At 34.0% G+C, this 18,331-nt stretch overlaps 1 long non-coding RNA gene across 2 annotated transcripts in view; it reads right to left on the bottom strand.

Annotated features, from left to right (window-relative positions):
• Nucleotides 1-6,326: 6,326 nt before the first annotated feature.
• LOC107842108 overlaps nucleotides 6,327-18,331 on the bottom strand; it is a 29,393-nt gene continuing 17,388 nt past the window's right edge. For both annotated transcript variants that reach the window (XR_007044796.1, XR_001665615.2), the window contains one exon: nucleotides 6,327-18,293. This is a non-coding gene — a long non-coding RNA (uncharacterized LOC107842108). The remainder of the gene's footprint in view (nucleotides 18,294-18,331) is intronic.

The following is an 18,331-nucleotide window of genomic DNA, read 5'->3' on the forward strand; positions in this document are numbered from 1 at the left end:
TATTTTTTGGGCATGAATCATCAAACTAACAAGTTCCATGTCCCTATTGAGCATAGCAGTGCTATATTCTTTCAACACCAGTCCAGATACTCCAGTCACAAACTTACTCATACTAGCTCGAGTGTCAGAAATCAAATCAGGACCATATTTGGCTAACTGCTTGAACTTCAAGCAGTACTCCTTAACAGTCGTGGAGCCTTGACTTAAGTTCATGAATTAATCTATCTTTGCTTCCCTCATCTCTAGCAGGAAGAACTTGTCCATGAATGCACCTTTGAACACCGGCCAAATAACGGGAGCTTTATCTTTCCCTCTATTCTTGTTCCATGCAACAACCCTATCATAAGCAATGTCCCTCAATCTGTAAGACACCAGTTCAACACTTTCTTTCTCTGAGACATGCTTCACTTGGGTGATCTTCTTTATCTCCTTGAGATACAACTGTGGGTCCTCACCTACCTTCGACCTATAGAACTTTGGAGGGTTCATCCTCACCAAATCACGGATCCTAACAACGGCGAAATTACCTCCTTGCAGAGGTGGAACTGTGGCCTAGTTATTCTCCTAAACATTTGTGGTAACTACTTAGGAAAATGCCTAAAAGGACACCCGAAACTCAGTATGACACAGTCTCATTAAAGGGATCAACAGGCTCGGGTTGCTCTTTATTATTTATATGGGTATTCACTCTTCAAGGAGGCATTTTCAAAAATAATAAAGAATGAATCAATAGTTGGGAGAGACAACTGTAGGCACGATAGAATCTAAAAGAAAGAAATAACGTTTTCCTAAAATGTCTTGTAGCCTCTATCTCATAGATATGACGCGCTACACACCGATGATCAATACTCTACTTAACGCGGCTTGTCAGACTCCCTAGGACTCCTTAAACCTTAGGATCTGATACTAAGTTTGTAACACCCTGAAATCCTATCCCAGAGAGTCACACAATGCTTAAGGCTACAAGTAGCCCCAAGCTAACAATTTGAGCCCGCTACTTTGTATAAAGCTTACTTAAAGATAATGAGAGCAAAATAAGGAATCATATCATATCATGTCCAACAAAAATCCAAATGAGTACAGTAAAAGTAAAAAAAATACTACAAATGTAAATATACTGACCATTTAGTCCGACAAAGCCTCTACTACTCAACAAGCTAGAGAGACATTGGGAAAGATTCCCAACTGACTCGAACTGAACAGAAAGCAATAGAAAAACTACTAAAACTATTGAAGTGTCTAGAGATAGATCCTCAAACCATGAGGAATCACCACAGTAAAGGTCTAGATAATGGTACTCGGGACCACTGGCACTTCTGGGACTGAGCATTTGAACCTATATTATGAGACAATATAGCACACAGACATGTATGTGGATCAGCACTTGGGAATGCACTAAGTATATGGGGGTGTATGAAACTAAATACCAATACAATAAATCTTAATGGAAAACATACATAGTTTTAGATGAATCACATAGCTAGAATAAAACTCTCATAAATCATTAATAATGAAACATGTAGTATAATTCACGTGAGCCATTACACTTTATTCTAAATCTGTATTCATTCTTTGATCTCAAGCTTGTAAACTAGTTGAACACTTAAAACAACAACTTTTTGAACATGCACTTTAGTCTTTTGAGAACAAGGAACTTCCTTGAAACTCAAGGACTTAAAACCTTAATAACTTGAAGACTTGAAACTCTAGAAAACTTGGGACTTTCTTCTAACTGACATAAACCACATGAGCTACATGGAGTCCAACATCTATCCCATGTTGGGGAGAGCTGTTCTATCCTTGCCATCAAAGTAGAACCTTTTACTTTTAGGGATTCCTAGCTTAACCCACCTGGGGTAAATCAAATCCTACGGTGGGTGATAGTTTTGGGGCATGATACCTTGAAATCAAGCCCAACTCTTTCTAAATACTACTCCCCTACCTAAGCTCAGAACTTTTAAGAAAAATCCACCTTAAGCAACTCAGAAATATACAATGGAGGTCAACTATGTTTCCCTTTAGCTTAAATCAAATGGTGTGGATTTTCTTTCTTAGCTTAGGATTAAAATCAACTCTTTTCTTGAAAATTTGATAGGCTATCACCAAAAGTCTTTAAAACTATAATAGCATGGAAATATCAATACACTTCTTTAAATACTTTAGAAAGTATCAACAATTCATTCTTGGACTTAAGTCATATATATTCTTAAAGGATCATATTTCACAATAAAGCTTAATTCATGACACCAATCTTGGAAACCCTTGAAAATATCACATCAATATAGGAATGCATAACTTATAGCATGAATTATCCATTCAAATCATAAATAAGCAAAATAATCATGCAATTCAAAGCTTGAACAACTTATCAATTCATATTCTCCAAAATAATATAATTTGGGTATAGATCCACTTGGAAAAATATGAAATTCATTAATAAAAATTGAATCTTTGGGCACAAGAACGAAAGAAGTGTTCTTGATCAAATCCCACATACCTTGAATTAGGAGCTTTGGATGAACTCTAGCCCTTGGGACTCTAGTCATCCACTTGAAATGATATTCTTGTTGCTCTTGGTTTGAGAAATCTAATTCTTGAATCAATTTGAAGAATTAATGGTGAACTTAGGAGATTATTGGAATTGGGTTTGGATGCTTACGGTTTTTAATTTGAGAGAATTATTGAGAAAAGTTGTATAGAATGCTTGGAATGATCTTGGATTAGGTGTTTGGACGATTTAAGGGGCTTGGAAAAAGTCCAAAGTGCCCTTTTTAAGTTCTGTACGAAGATGGAAAGATTGTGGTGGAAAAACCCACTTTTATAGGTTACCGTGATGCGCCACTATCATAGTAGCTCACTGGAATTTGACAAATGGGATTCTGGGGTTACCGCAATGCAGTGCTATCGCGTTGTCCTACTGGTTGGGACCTAGAACTTTAGCACGATGCGACGCTATCGCAGAGTTCCACTGGAAATTGAGAATTGTCAAATACACCCTTTCCTTATCACGTCAAGCACTAAAATAACGTTGTTTTACGACTAGGACTTAAATTAGGGAAATTCTCTTTGGTTTAAACAATACTCACTTAGGAAGTCATTCCTTAACTTTCGCGAGGTGAAATTAAGATTATGAAAAGTTTGGGGTATTACACTTTGTCTTTGGGAGATCACTATATTAGAGACTATGACATTCTAGTGCCATAAAGCATATATGGTCAAAATCTCCCATTTTGGTGGCTAAGTACCTATATTCAACACAACAAGGACCATCCTCTGTATTTTCACACCAAAACCATGCTAGGAAAATCATATAAACTCATGGGTCAATGTCAAAGTGGATTTTGGGTTAGAAATAGGCAAGAAAATTTTTTGTTCTAAGCTGGAAGCTACTCTCAGATGTGGAGATCGCAGACCCTTGACCGTGATCATGGTATTTGAGATGAATTTCGACCCAATCTGAAATAGTACCAAACACTAGGTTTAGATACCAATTTGTGTTCCAACTTATCAATAGATCATTATTCTCATGAACTTAAACCCTTAATGATTGATTGTGCTCTTGAAATGTGAAGAATTTTACAATGAGTTCATTGGAACATTCAATCAAACACATGGTGTACACATTAATTACAACTTATTTAGGCCAAATTTTTGGTACTCAAGACTTCCCTATTGGTGTGTACATCAACTACAACAGCTTACCATACAAATAATCACATTCAAGCATCAGTTTCCAGGCCTACTCCTGAAGTAAAATTTTTAGGACAATAAGTGATACAATCAAGGGAGTTACACATATATCATAGTGTAGGATGCACTGAGATGCAATGAGCAACTTGATTATTTAAAAAATTTCTACTTTTGGATGAATTTTTTGAGAGAAAAGTGGAGAAAAGAGTGTGGGAGGACTGGGAACTCAGATTGTCTTTTAAGCTAATTTAACCACGATTGCGATCAGATTTCCGTGATCATAGTAACTCAACAACTGTGATCCCGGTGGCATGGGCCTGTGATTGAGGTACCTAAGACCAATTTTGGGTCCTCTACACTCTCTCACTCAGTCCATAACATAATAATTTCACACATTCCCTTTCTTGAACTTATTCCACACACACTTCAACACTCAATTTTATAGGTTATGCATACATAAAAATAAAATCTACTCTATCATGCATAAATAAAATGATACGTACCACTTTTGTGGCATGATGGGATGCTTCCCATATTTTGTGGCAAGACACCTCTTCAAATATCACTTGTGTTTCCACTTAGAAGGTTTGAATATCCATCCCAACTTTTGCTCACTTCTAATTGAGCGACAGAGTGACAGGAGATTCAAATTTTCCAATATGAAATGTGATACAAATGAGGACATGGTGATATAGCTTTTATCTCACCCTTTGAAGACTTGAATATTTTACACAGTTACACATCAAAATATTTATTTGGCTCCTTAGTTAATGGTAGGAATATCATTAGTCCACTCGTTAAACATCAGAAGTTGAGCTCCTTGGCCTTTGAATGTGGCGTTTCCATGTGCTCTTTTGGAATGTCAAACTCCAAAATGTGGGGATGGTGCTCTTTCTCCCCAAAATTCATTACTTTCTTGGGTAGGTGGACTTTTGTCACATAAACTAAGGACAATGTTGAAAAATGGTTTGAAGCATGTCTATCCTTTAATTTCAAAATTTCATCCCTATTAACATCCTCACCCCAAAATGAACTAGAGTCTTCATAGGGGATTCGATTGGCTTTTTTTTTTGAGTCTAGGAATATTTCCTCAAATTTGGCATGTTCAACTTTATGAAGTTTGTTTGGTAGGGAAATCTCTAAGGATTCTTCACTACCAAGCTCATAATTAACCACATAGCTTGGTCTTTCTTTTTGATCAGCCTTATCTTGGAAAGTGGGCAAGGTCATGGTATTTGAAAGATTTGTTTCCTTTCCTATTTCCTCTATATTTAGAATCACTCTTCCAAATGCCTTATTAGATTGATGCATGTGGTGCACTTCCTCCTCTATTGTAGTTACATAATCTAAAAGAGTTTGAAACATTGCTTCGACTCTATTGTATCCAGTATGTTGCTCTTTGTTTTCCGCATCATGACACCTATCAAACTTATAAGAAGAACTAGCATTTTTGGTAGCATAACTAGGGGAGGGAGTATTTGTAAAATCACTCCAATGTCCATCGGAACCACCATACAAAGAATAATCATACTCTCAATAGGATTGAGATGGTACTTTTGTCTCTCTTCGAGGAGCATATCCACAATCTTGATTAAAGTGGGGTCCTTCCTAATATGGACATGGATCATCAAAATAGGATTTCCAACTACCAAAATCATATTCATTTGAAGATTCCATATTAACAAGAAAATAAAAAACAAAAGAATATCACAAACAAATATTTACAAGTTTGAAGCAAAGCATGTAAGCTAAAATTTCCAAACTAACTCAATACACCAAATTGTTCCCTGGCAACGATGATATTTTTGATAACGTTCAACTCACACGTCAATTTAAGTACAAGGAGATCGTTGTTAGTACTTTATACAACTTTGAGTTGGGGTTGAATCCATGAGGAACAATGTAAGTGGTGATCGAGTTAGTTCGAAATGAAAGCTTCTTGCTAAAATCAAACCTAAGATGCAAATTTTTATAGGGGGTTGTTAAATGTTTCAAAGGTCTAACTGCTTTCAAACTTCTAAAGGACTAATTCAAGGCTACTAATTATTAGAATATAGTCAATTAGGAATGGATCATAGGGTTATGTTTTACTAAGGGAAAATAGTATGTGGGTACATAAAAATAAACTTTTAATCTTAGTTAAAGTATGTGTGGGTAGGCACGGTTAGGGATTTCAATACTAGCCTTTCAACAAAGTACAACACTATTAGACGGATTCTTTGAAATCATCGTGGGTATGGTCAACTAATTATTACAAAGCCTCAATTAGGCATCCCTATTTCTAGGATGAAGCCTATGATATAGCAGTTCCATAAATTATTCTTAATTCTAAGACAACAAAAAGGGAATAACTATTATCTAATCTGTTGTTCACAAATACTCATGTCACCTATATCCCTTTTTCAATGATAATTGTAGGATCTAGGTTACCTATATCCTCTTTGTCGAGGATGATGTAGGTGTTTAGGAAGTTTTAGGCTTTCACCCACAAATTCTATTTTACAATCAAGCATTTGTGAAACCCAACAACATGAACTAACAATCGCAACCCACATTCACTTTAACCCAATTCTAACATAGCCCCAAGAGAAAGAACAATCTATACATAAGATTAATAAGCAAAGATATACCCAAAATCTCCATCAATTTGATTTATTTAAAGATAAAGAGAATGCAAATCAAAATATTACGTTCAAAAAATCATCAAAGAAAATTGCCAGTACTCCACTTGGAAGCTACTCTAATATATTCTTCACCCTAAATTTGTACAACAAAAATGTTCTCTTTAAATCGGAAACAAGATAGTGGAAAAGTTCCACAAAAATTGGGATCCCTTTCAATGAGATAGGTTTTAGCCTCTTAAGGGAATTTAGGAAAAGCTTTGTGCATTTACATTTCTGACCCTAGGCTGTATTTTTTCTAGGCCGCAATCCGAGAGCTTATCCATGATCGTAGCTACCGTGACCGCTATCAGAACCTTCTAATTGCAGTACTTTGACCTAGCTTCACTGATCGAGATAGAGGTCCTCTGACTGTGTTCACGGTAGTCGAGGATTGTTTCTACTTCAGGTCTTCTAGCTGCACCTCTTTTCTCATTTCTAATCCTTTTCGCTCAAATCCATATCTTTCCATATCATGACCTATATTCCTGCAAAATGTGGAAATTAGTGCAGTTAATCACAAATTTGTCTTACTTATAATCATTGTAATATGAACACATGTTAAGTGAAAATGGGTGGTAAATTTGCCACTCATCACCTCTTATTGCCAACTCTATAAGTCTCAATATATGCTCACTATGTGGCCATCGCATGGTCAATAACTTGAGAGAAAGTAGACCCAACTACTATTAAATGCTCTGACCAAACAGAGTGGCAAGGCTAGTCCCCTAATAAAACCACACACCATCTTCCACTCTAAAGATATAACATAGAAATATGCCTAGCCCTCTCAAGAAACCCAATTTTATACCCTAAAATTGATAAAGAACTCTACTGAACACCGAAAACCCTAACCCAGGACTAGGAACTTCTCCATGAACCAGAAGTTATCTCTGACTATGAGTTACTCATAAAAAATCTTGGAATCCCTAATACTGAATCTTGAAAGGTTGAAGTAATCATGAGCCCTACTGGATCCTGGGTTGGCCCTAAATTCTCCAACCGATGCTGAAGATCTTTAACATCCACCCCTAACTCCCTAGTTTACTGCTGAATTGAAGCTTAAGAAATATGGGCCAAATTTCAATCGTCATCTATCAATAACCTCGTATTATCCATCTGGGACAAAGTATAGTCAAAGAATGTACTTGAGGCTCATAGAAATACAAACATACGATAAGGAGTCAAGAACAAAATTTCCTAAGAATGCCATATTCCTTCCAAAGATAGGTTACAGATGTCTTTGCATTAATTTATAGGACTCTACTAGACTCTTACCTCTTGTACCAACACATCAATAAACCTGGCTCTAATACAAATTTATCACGGCCTAATTTCTTAGGTCATGATGGCACCTACTATAACTCACCAATAGGTAAGCCAACATGTAGTCTAAAACTACTAGTAACTGACTGCCAAGAGAAACGATAGGAAAAATGCAAAAAAATTATGATAAAATATTAATATATATAACACAACCCCAAAACCTAGTGGAATCAGTACAAGAGCTTCTAATATAACTTGAATACAAAATGAAGTACTAAATAAATATAATGATATAAACCATCTTAGAATACAACATCGAGACCAGTTTGATCTATAATACGTAGAATAGTAATACTCTGAATGCTATGAGCTTACCCAAAATTTCCAATCCATAGCTACTCCATACGAGGCACACAACAATAGTGAGAACCCGTACTATGATATGTAGTCTGTAGAATTGTAGTATACCACCCAACACATGGTACAAAGTAGGCAGCTGCCTACTGAGTTTCAAAGATAATGCAAATATATAAATAACATGCAAGTAGGAATGTAAAGTACAACCAAATGTCTAGAAACTAACATAATTAGAATAATGAGATAATAAGGATGAATTATCTAATTCTATCCATACTCAAATACCTCTGCACTATTCCTTATATCACTAGCCAATATATAATAAAAGGTAGAAGAGGAATATATAGTAGTATAAAAGGCCAAGGGGTGGATATACAACATGAAAATAAAGGAATGGAGGGATATGAGGTAATATATACATATATATATAAACTAACTCAGAGGTACAACCTAAGGTATTCAATCTAGTATCCCAACCCATCCTAATCAAGTAGGAAACTAGTGCAAGGATAATGAAGGGTCCCTAGTTCAAAAGTCAAAACATGAGATAATTATCCGTAATAAAACAATCATAAGAGAAAGGAATCAGAATCATACCCCAAATGTTAGTATAAATCCGTAATCAACTTGCCATGAACTAACCATATTAATGATAATAAAGTAACCAGCTAGTCCAAAAAAATAATACCTAAACCAAGCCTAGTAATACAAAATGCTTAATCAGCATATAACACACAACAAATAACACTCATAACCCATACCTATGCAACCCCTATAAGGCTGACAGATATAGGAATCAAATAATATGCTGGTTATAGGCAAATGAATATGAGTAAATACATGATACCATAACCGATCCTAGTTCTATAGAGTGACCCATTGTATACACCTCCTCCAGCTTAACAGCTCATAAAGGAAGGATCTACGATGACCTCTCTTCTCTAGCCTGAAAGATCACAGATGAAGGGGCCTCTAGAGGGTTCAAAAGTACTCATATACATCAACCTGGTATATGTATATATATATATATATATATATATAATAAATGCACAGACAGAAATCATGTCTAAAAGAGTGTAAGTTCATAAATCCACTGTTGGAATCAATTTTTAGGCTAAATAATCATAAAAGTGTAGAAAAGATCAGAATATCTCTCGACCAAAGTAAATAGAAGTAATAAAAGCGTAGACAAAAATCTATCCCGGCCAAATATCTAAAACATCATTTTTAATGTCATAAGTCGGTGAATTACTTATTAAGGTGGTACGACTCCCGTTATGAATGAATCAGCTTAAAAAGTAAAAATTGGGTATAATTCCCTTTTTTGAAAAAACTGTAGTAAAACTATGTTTTTAGTTGGAATCATACCATTTAGTGAGAATGAATCTACCTATTCTATGCAAGGCCATCACTAGTATCCAAGAAATACAACTACAAGTATCTAAATGTCAATAGACTAAACCACGTCCTTTACAAGGATAAATCATCCCCCCCAATCCAACTAATATCATAATCATGGCCTTAGGCCCAATAATATATATATATATATATCCGGGATAACCATATAATAATTTGGGAAACTAGCCTTATACATCGAGTTAAGTAGTAAACCTTGTACTAAAGGTGTTATAAGTCTCAACTATATCCAATATTCTAGTAACCTAGGGTAATAGGATTTTAGAAGTATAATAAGTATTTCATATTAAGGGCCGATTTATACTTCTAGTGCTTGAACTCATAATTTAGGTTAAGTCATGGTGTTCTACCCATAATCACATTGCACCATCCCTATCTAGCATGAAACATATATAATACACTATCTCATAAAAAAGAGTAGGTATATGCCTACCTCGCTACTGAACCACAAGTCCTCGAATCACTCATAAATCATCCTCTTGTACTCTAATATTTGAATGCCACCATACTATCTAAAACGTAATCTACAAGTCAATATGAGTAAAACAAGCCTTATATTAATTTATAAAAAATTAGGCCAAAATTTAGGTAAGAACGAGCACTTGGGGCCCATAAATACAATCCAAATTGGATCCATCACAAGGTCCCTCAAAGGATAAAGAACGTATGATAAAAATTTGAGCGCCAATAGTTCATGAATCGGAGCCCAAATCAACCCTTAATGTTTAGGAATTTAAGGGACTAATTTCTAAGAAATTCCCTTGTAATAGGATATAAATTGATGAAAAAATTAATTTGAAATGACCAAGTATTGTTAGGCTAGTTTACCCTAGCTTCAATGGATGATTTCCCACTCTTTCCTCTCTTTGAGCTCTCAAATTAGTGTGAAAGTGGTTAAAGAAGTAATGGGAAATCAGGTGGGGAAAGAGGATTAAACAGACTCTAGGTGCTGCTTAAGCATTCACCTTAGTGCTAAAGTACCTGCTGCTAAAGTGGTCTGGCTACTCTATACGAGTACCGCTAAAGAGGCCACCTCTACACTAAAGTAGGGTTCGCTTAAGCGAGCCCTTTACCGCAAAAATAAGACTTATCCAATAGGCCAAGGCTACTTAAGTGTCTCATGGATGCTAAACCATTGGCCACTAAAGCAACTCTATGAGTGCTATTATAGTCATATCAACTACCAGGTACCAGATTTTGCTAATTTCAAAAACAAACTCCGATTAGGTGCTTGAGATTGGTTCAGAATCCCATGCACATAAACAAACTATGCCACCATACCCAATTCGACATTTTATACTCAATGGAACCATCAAAAATTTCATATGAGATCATTTTGACTAAATATTGAGCCCACACCTATAGTTCCATTTTTTATATAATCCACCCAATATCCTAAAACGTGTTTGGAAGCATATTGACCTGAACCAAAGGTCCTTCTAGCCTAAATTAATAATTCAAAGTTGATGGCACTATCATAATTTTTATCCAAGGTCATAAAATAGGTGTTTTGGTCTGAGACCATGTCCTAAAGAATAAAAGCTCTAAAATAGAAAAATAATTCTAACCTAAATGAACTATCTGATAACTAAATCGACAGTTTTAACAAGTTATAAAAGACCTATAGCCATTATGGAAAGGTTTACAATATCAGATAGGTATGTAAATCAAGGAAATAGTCTAGACAATCATTATAAGAAAGAGAATCAAGCCATACTTAAAAGGGATAGAATGAGAAGAAATAGAGGTCCACTACACATCTAGAAATATCTACCAGTGTATGATGATCCAGATTAGGATCTCAGATTTGTTAAATAGTAGAAACAGGTATAATCATTCCTTCATAAGTTCTCTAAGGGACTAAATTTGATAACATGAGTGTAATAATCCAGTTATTAAACTTAAAAGGGGTGTTTTCTTGTCTTCCTACTGATGATGAAGATATACACCTAATAAACTTTGATGGGATTTACACTTTGTATAATTTGCCTAGAGTTAGTCAGGAATTTATATGCCTGAGGTTGTTCCCATTCTCTCTAATAGGAGAGGCAACTTTATGGTTAGGAGAGATGCTTTATAGATCTATCACCACTTTTAGTGAGTTGAGGATAGTTCTTGGACCAATTTTTCCTGCCTTCTAGAATGTTGCAATTGAAGGATAAGATCTATAATTTCTGGCAGTTGTATTTAGGGGAATTATATGAGGTGTAGTTGAGGTTTAAGAAGAAGCATTAGAATATTCCAAACCACAGAATCACAAGGAAAAACTTGCTTGAGATATTCTATGAAGCCTTGAATACTAATGCTATGGTTGTGGCTGATACTATTATAGAAGAAGCATTTATGAGTTTTCGCTGGTAGCATGCTTTGAAAATCTTAGGCTCAATCATTAAAAACAACTGAAGGTTGCATACTTGAACAGTGGATAGATTAGCCTATACTTATTCTATTGGTGCTTATAGTGAGCAGAGAGAAATAGATGAGTCAATGGCTTAAGAGGATCAAAATTGAGAATTGATATTGGCCTATTTATGAAATAATTTACAGTAATTAGCGTAGAAAAGGTAAATGTAGTGGGTGCTCGAGGTAAGGATTTAAGACATGATAAGTTAAATTCTGAGAAGAAGCTAAGTTTTGATAGAGAGATGATGGGTTATCGAGTCAAGGGCCAAAGGTCTAATCAATATACTTAGAACTCAAGGCAGGAAAATCAAGATTGGAACTACTATAAACATAGGTACAGGGATAAGAGTATAGAGCGTGATGGTGACTGAAGAAAAAAAGATGACTACAAGGATAAGAGTGGACTTTATGTTCCACAAAGAAACTAAGATGTTGAGTCTACGAGTTTGAGAATAGAAGCAGTGCTTGCAACTCTTGTGAAGGGTTCAGAGAGCCAAGATAGTTGCCTTAAAAAAATTAAGGCAAATATTTTAGGATTGAGACAAAAGGTAGAGTCACATGCAACTGCTATTAAGCATCTTAAGTAGAAGTTAGGATAGATGTCTACCATATTAAACCAGTATCCACCTATCACTCTTCCTAGCAATACTGTGCAAAATCCTAAGAAAAATAGTCATTGTCTAGATATCGCTACTTGAAGAGGTAAAGAAACTATTAATCCACCTATGACTGTATTGATAAAATGGGGAAGGATTCCATAAGCATTGAGGATGAAATAAAAAATTGGTAATGAATAATGAGGCCTCTCAGAAGACTCTAGTTATATAGAAGAAAGCTAAGACTGCTAAGACAAAGGGTAAGGACATTAAACTAACATTGAAGTCCATCGTCTAACCTCTTTCGCCTTTTTCCTACAGATTAAAATGGAAAATATAAAAATTTTATTTCTATACTAAAATAGCTAACTGTGAACATCCCTCTTATTGAATCTCTAGAGTTGATGCCTGGTTATGATAAGTTTATCTAGGAATTGATTACTAATAATAGAACTGTTAGTTATGAACCTACTAGTGGCTTGCATTATTATAGTGCAATTGTATCTCATTCTCTTAGGCAACAAAAATGGCGACCTCGATGCCTTCACAATCTCTTACATAATTGGGTCATATAACTTTGCCAAGGCTTTATGTGGCCTAGGAGATAACATTAAATTGATGCCATTGGAAGTGCTCAAACAGCTGGTTTTACAACCTCCCAAACCAACAACAATGTGGTTATTAATGATAGATCATATGGTGAAGAAGCCTGTGGGCATATCGTTTGATGTTTTTGTCAAGGTAGACAACTTTACCATTTTGTCAACTTTGTGATCTTGGGTTGCAAGGTTGGTTTTGAAATACCTGTAATTTTAGGGAGACTATTTTTGGACATTGGTAGAGCGTTAGTGGATATGGAAAAAGGTGAGCTAAAGTTCAAGTTAAATAATGAGGAAGTCACATTCAATATTTGCAAAACTATGAAACAGCTAACAAACATGAGGATGGTTATGGTAATAAATACTTTTGATGACTCTAAAAACCAAACAAATGGCTATCTTGATGAATCCTGAGTAATCAAAAACCCCAAGGCGTATTACAATGTTAAATCAAGCATTGCTTGAGAGGCAAACCAAGGTGTTTTATTATTTCTGCATTTATTTTGATTTTCTTAGTGTGATTGACATCTTACCTATGCACCAATGGTGCCACAATTATGTTCCTAACTCCTTTGATTTACTTTGGCCTAATACATTGCGGATAGTACATAGTTTTTTAATGGGGGTTGGGCTTCTTATGGGTCTAGATGTCCACTTAGGGTTTTTGTTATTGTGTCTCATTTCCTCAAATTGTGTTATCATTTTAGAGATGACATTTTTAGTATATTGTATTATTCATCATATATGTTATGTTTTTTTTTAATTATGAGAAAAATAAGGAACCTTGGTGAAGTCGAACATTTTGATTTTTTATGATGAATAAAATGATACCCTTTCTATTTTTGTTATGATCTATATGTTGTGAAGTTATGAAACTGTGACCATTGTTGAATCTTGTGATGGCATTAATATTAGTGACAAAATAACCTTAGATTAGCATTGCATGAATTGAATAGGTGGTAGTTAATAATGTAAACTTATGCAATGTGTGTGAGAGGTGTTTACTTAGTTCGCTTTGTTTGTGTAATTCAGAACATGTCCAATTAGTCTTGCCTAGGATGTAGGATAGTGGATTGGAATAAGATCATATACCATGTTTGAATAATTTCACTTTTATCCTAAAAGACCAAACAAATGAAAATAAGTATCTCTTGGTCCCAAATTTTAGCCAAAAGTGACTTATTTTCTTGTTTTATCCATTCACCTTCTCGTTTTAATTACAATGAACCTATTTTGGCCCTGGTACCTCCTTAGTTATTATACACCTCAACTCAGGAAAATCTCCAAAGTTAAAAGTGGCTATCATTAAGGTGCATAGTTGAAGATGAGTATGAAGAAGAAGTTGAGAAAAGAAAAGAATGTAGGGTTGAGTGAGGTAGAAAAAATTGAAAGAAAAGGAAAAAAAAGATAAGAGAAAAGAAATTAAAAATAGAGAGCATGAAGAAACCCACACCCAGTCTGAAAATAAATAAAGGAGAATAAAAATGTGGTAGAATAGTGGAGCCAAAAATATAAGTGTAGCATCAAGGAGGGTTGAGTAACTATCACATATATGCACTATAGCTGCCCCCAAACATACATTACAAAACAAGGAAAGTCCTATAGTGATCCGAGTCCAATTTTCCGATAAACTAAGACGTAGAAAATAAGGGCAAGCCTGTGGTATTTCATGCAAACTGTTTGAACTTCTTTGTGAGCATGAGTAATTTGATAAAGTCCCTACATCGATATTAATTATTATACTTTGAGAGTAGGGGACTTTTTTGCTGTAAGGGTACGTGGGTTGGATTGTTAGCGGCTTATTTGTTCAAGTAATGTATTTGCATACATTTTTGGTTGTTTTTTGCTAATCTATTGCCATCACTTGATTTCTTTGATGTCATGACATTGTGCTATATATACACAATGGTTTTGAATTCGTGCAAAGGATGGGGTTGAAAGTTTAAACTGAATAGTAAATTGACTGTAGTAGGGGCCTTAGATTTCTCTTAGTTAAGCATCGTTCTTGTTTAGTATATTTTAGTTGCCTGAGGACATGTAAACATTCTAAGTGAGGTTGTTGATGTTTCATGGTCAAATGACACATTATATGCCTATATCAAGGAAATTATGTAGGAACTTAGATCTTTATGATAGATAAATTATGTTTTTATGTTTGCTGTACTGAAAAACAGGTTTCAAAGCAAAAACAGAGAAAGAAGGATGAAAACTGAGCTGAGTGGTGACCCAAGAGCTGACTGATGTCGCTCAAATTATACCTCAAAATGAATTATAAAATGGTCATCAAATAAATATAGAACCCAACTAGGTTGAGGTCGATCCCATGAGGAATATGATTAGGACCTAGGTCAATATTGTTTATTTAGACTATTTATTAACTATTTTTGAAAGAGGGGATTAAAAAGAACAAGTTAATAATTTTTAATTTGAAGTAACAAGCAAACAAAGACTAGTTTATGTTGAAAAAATTAATGAGAATGATGAACTAGGACTGTGTTCCCCATGACTTCATAATTACATAGGTTGTTCGTGCTAGCAATCTATTCTTATGCTTTGCATGCAAATTCTAACAAGATGTGTATCACCCTACAATTTCTCGACCTTGGTTTAGATGAATTTCACTCATCTCCTCTTGGACTCAGAGCATCACATTACTAATCCTTCTTTTGTGATCCCATATTAACTATCCCAGTTACGGCTCAAGTTAATTAGATGAAAGTTGGTAGCTTGAAATTACTGTTGTTATTTTTTTTCTAATCTCTACCTCTCTCTCGAGCAAGTGTTGAATAAAGGTGAATTCCTAACATTAACCACCATCAAGAAAGCAACAAACTGAAGGAAATACCAATACATGCAAGAACATCAATCTAGAATGACTTTGAACTTAACCCTATTTTGTTAATTCATCATGGTTACCACAATCTTAATTGTGGGATTTAGCTACTCTTGACTTCAAAATCACAATTAGAATTCGTAGAAAAAATCGTAATTATGAACTTATAAAGTGAGTAGAGTAAACATAGAGTTTTGAATTATTAAAGAAAAACTAATAAAAATGGAGAAAAAAAAATAAAGAAATTTTTCCTTGGCCTCCACAACAGCTCCAAGAGTTCACTAAATGAAAGTTTACAAGTTACTTCTTTAAAGTTTCAACGTACTAATAATTATCAACTAAGAAATAAAAAGTAAATCCGAATTAGATTGGATTTCATCAAAAAACACATAACCGCCTTAACATTTCTATTGAGTCCAGATGTTGCCACGTGGAAATGCCCAGTCGCCTAACATAAATTTGGCATTCCAATATTTTAGTAAATTTAATCTATTAAGCTGCCTACTTGATTCTCTTATATAATTTCTTCATTTTAATTCTATGTTTGCTCTAAATTTCTTCATCTTCACACTAATTTAATTCTATAAATAAAAATATACTATTAAGCATAATCCATAAAATCAATGTTCAAAAAAAAAAAAAAAACTACTAAATATGAGGTAAAAATTGACTAAATATATGTAATTTTGGCCTTACATGAACACACTGCACACTTATACTCTTGTTAGTCCTCGAGCAAGCATTAAAACACATCTCAATTAATCAAATCTAGAGATTCCACCACTTTGATTTATACAAATAATTAGACCATATAACAATTCACAATATCAAGTACACTTTTTAATCATTATTCAAGAAATACAACCATACAACAAACATCTAACCTCATAACCTCAAAGATGCACTCTAAGTTATCAAATTTAAGTTCAGTTACCCATTCTTGTGAGAGAAAGCTAATAATATCCCTTATCTTTCATGAAACAAGTGCCTTCACAAGAAGAAATATTTCACACACTCAAATAAAAAATTGAATATACATTAAGGACTTATCTTCAAAGAACAACTCTTACACTTACCAAAAACTTATATGTATGCACAAAGTACCATAGGCTTCCCCTTTATGTACATCTCCACTGATTAAACATGCTCTAATAGAAATAAAAAGGACTTTAACGGGTTGTAATGTAGGCTAAGGGACGGGTTGGATGATTATATAATAGTGACTTATACTTCACTAAGCACTTTGGACTTTTCAAACTTCATCAACCATTATTTTCGTCACTTTTTTCTTCATTCCTATTTTCATCAATTATTTGCACAAGTAATACTCATCTTATCAAAGATATTTCAATCATTTTTTCCTTAAGATCTTTTTTCCACTTTTCATCACTTTGTAGCTATCATTGGTCCCCTTTTACACTTAACCATCTACTTTTCTCTTTGGTTTAACACTTTCAACATATTTTATGCTATAGTACTTAAGGAAGCAGGGTGCAAAAAATAAGAAATAAAAAAATGGATCAAAATAAAAATATGACTACAAATAAATAGGCTACATGCCCAAACGGACTAACTAGTGATATAATATCTTAAAACGCTAAAATTTATAAGACATATCAAAGAACACCTATTATCATATTCAAAAAAAAAAAAAATACTTTTTATTTCACTTCAATGACATGCAAGAAAAGTTCTAGACTAAGATGCAAAACATGGAATATATGCAAAAAATCTTCACCATACATATCACAAGTATCATCAAGATGGATCAATTTCACTTCTATGAGAAATAGGGTCATAGCAAACTATAAAAATAAGAATAAGGTATACATACAATGTCATAACCATGAGCCTAACTATCAAAAAGTTTATTATTTTATTTATACTGAAACTTACTAAAACATTCTGCTCAAGATTAGGTCTAAATTGCTAGTATCAATTAAAAAATCATTTCTTCTCTACAAAAAAAAAATACTCCTACAAAGAAAAAAACATACAAATAAAAAAATTATTTCCAAAAATGTAATATTGTTCAAAGAGCCCCTTTTTCAAAAAATAACCGAAAAGAAAATCAAGGGTGGACAAAGTATGCTCTACTAAATATATACAAAAAAACATAATAAAAAACTATTTTAATATAAAGAATAAAAATAATTTTTTTTTTTGTATTTTTTGGACTTTCTAAAAAAAAAAATCTATTTTCAGCTAAAAATAAATAAATAACTAAGTAAAACATATAACATACTTTATCCTTCACAAATATTGAAAGATACTTCACTCCACACTTAAAATTATGCATTATTCCTAAAGCAATAAACCAAATAAAACAAGGATTAAAGATACTTCCTGAGACCCTCTAGTGCCAAGCTAGCAACGCGTTTCTTCAATTTTAATCAAGAGTCGTGCGCTCTCCATATTTAAGTTCAAACATGCTCCTTATCTTTGAATTCACGTACTCAGACTTCCCTTAAATCTGCAAAAACAAATCAGAATAAAATAAAAAAAACAAAA

This window comes from Capsicum annuum, chromosome 9 (genome assembly GCF_002878395.1).
Source record: "Capsicum annuum cultivar UCD-10X-F1 chromosome 9, UCD10Xv1.1, whole genome shotgun sequence".
Classification (NCBI taxonomy): Eukaryota; Viridiplantae; Streptophyta; class Magnoliopsida; order Solanales; family Solanaceae; genus Capsicum; species Capsicum annuum.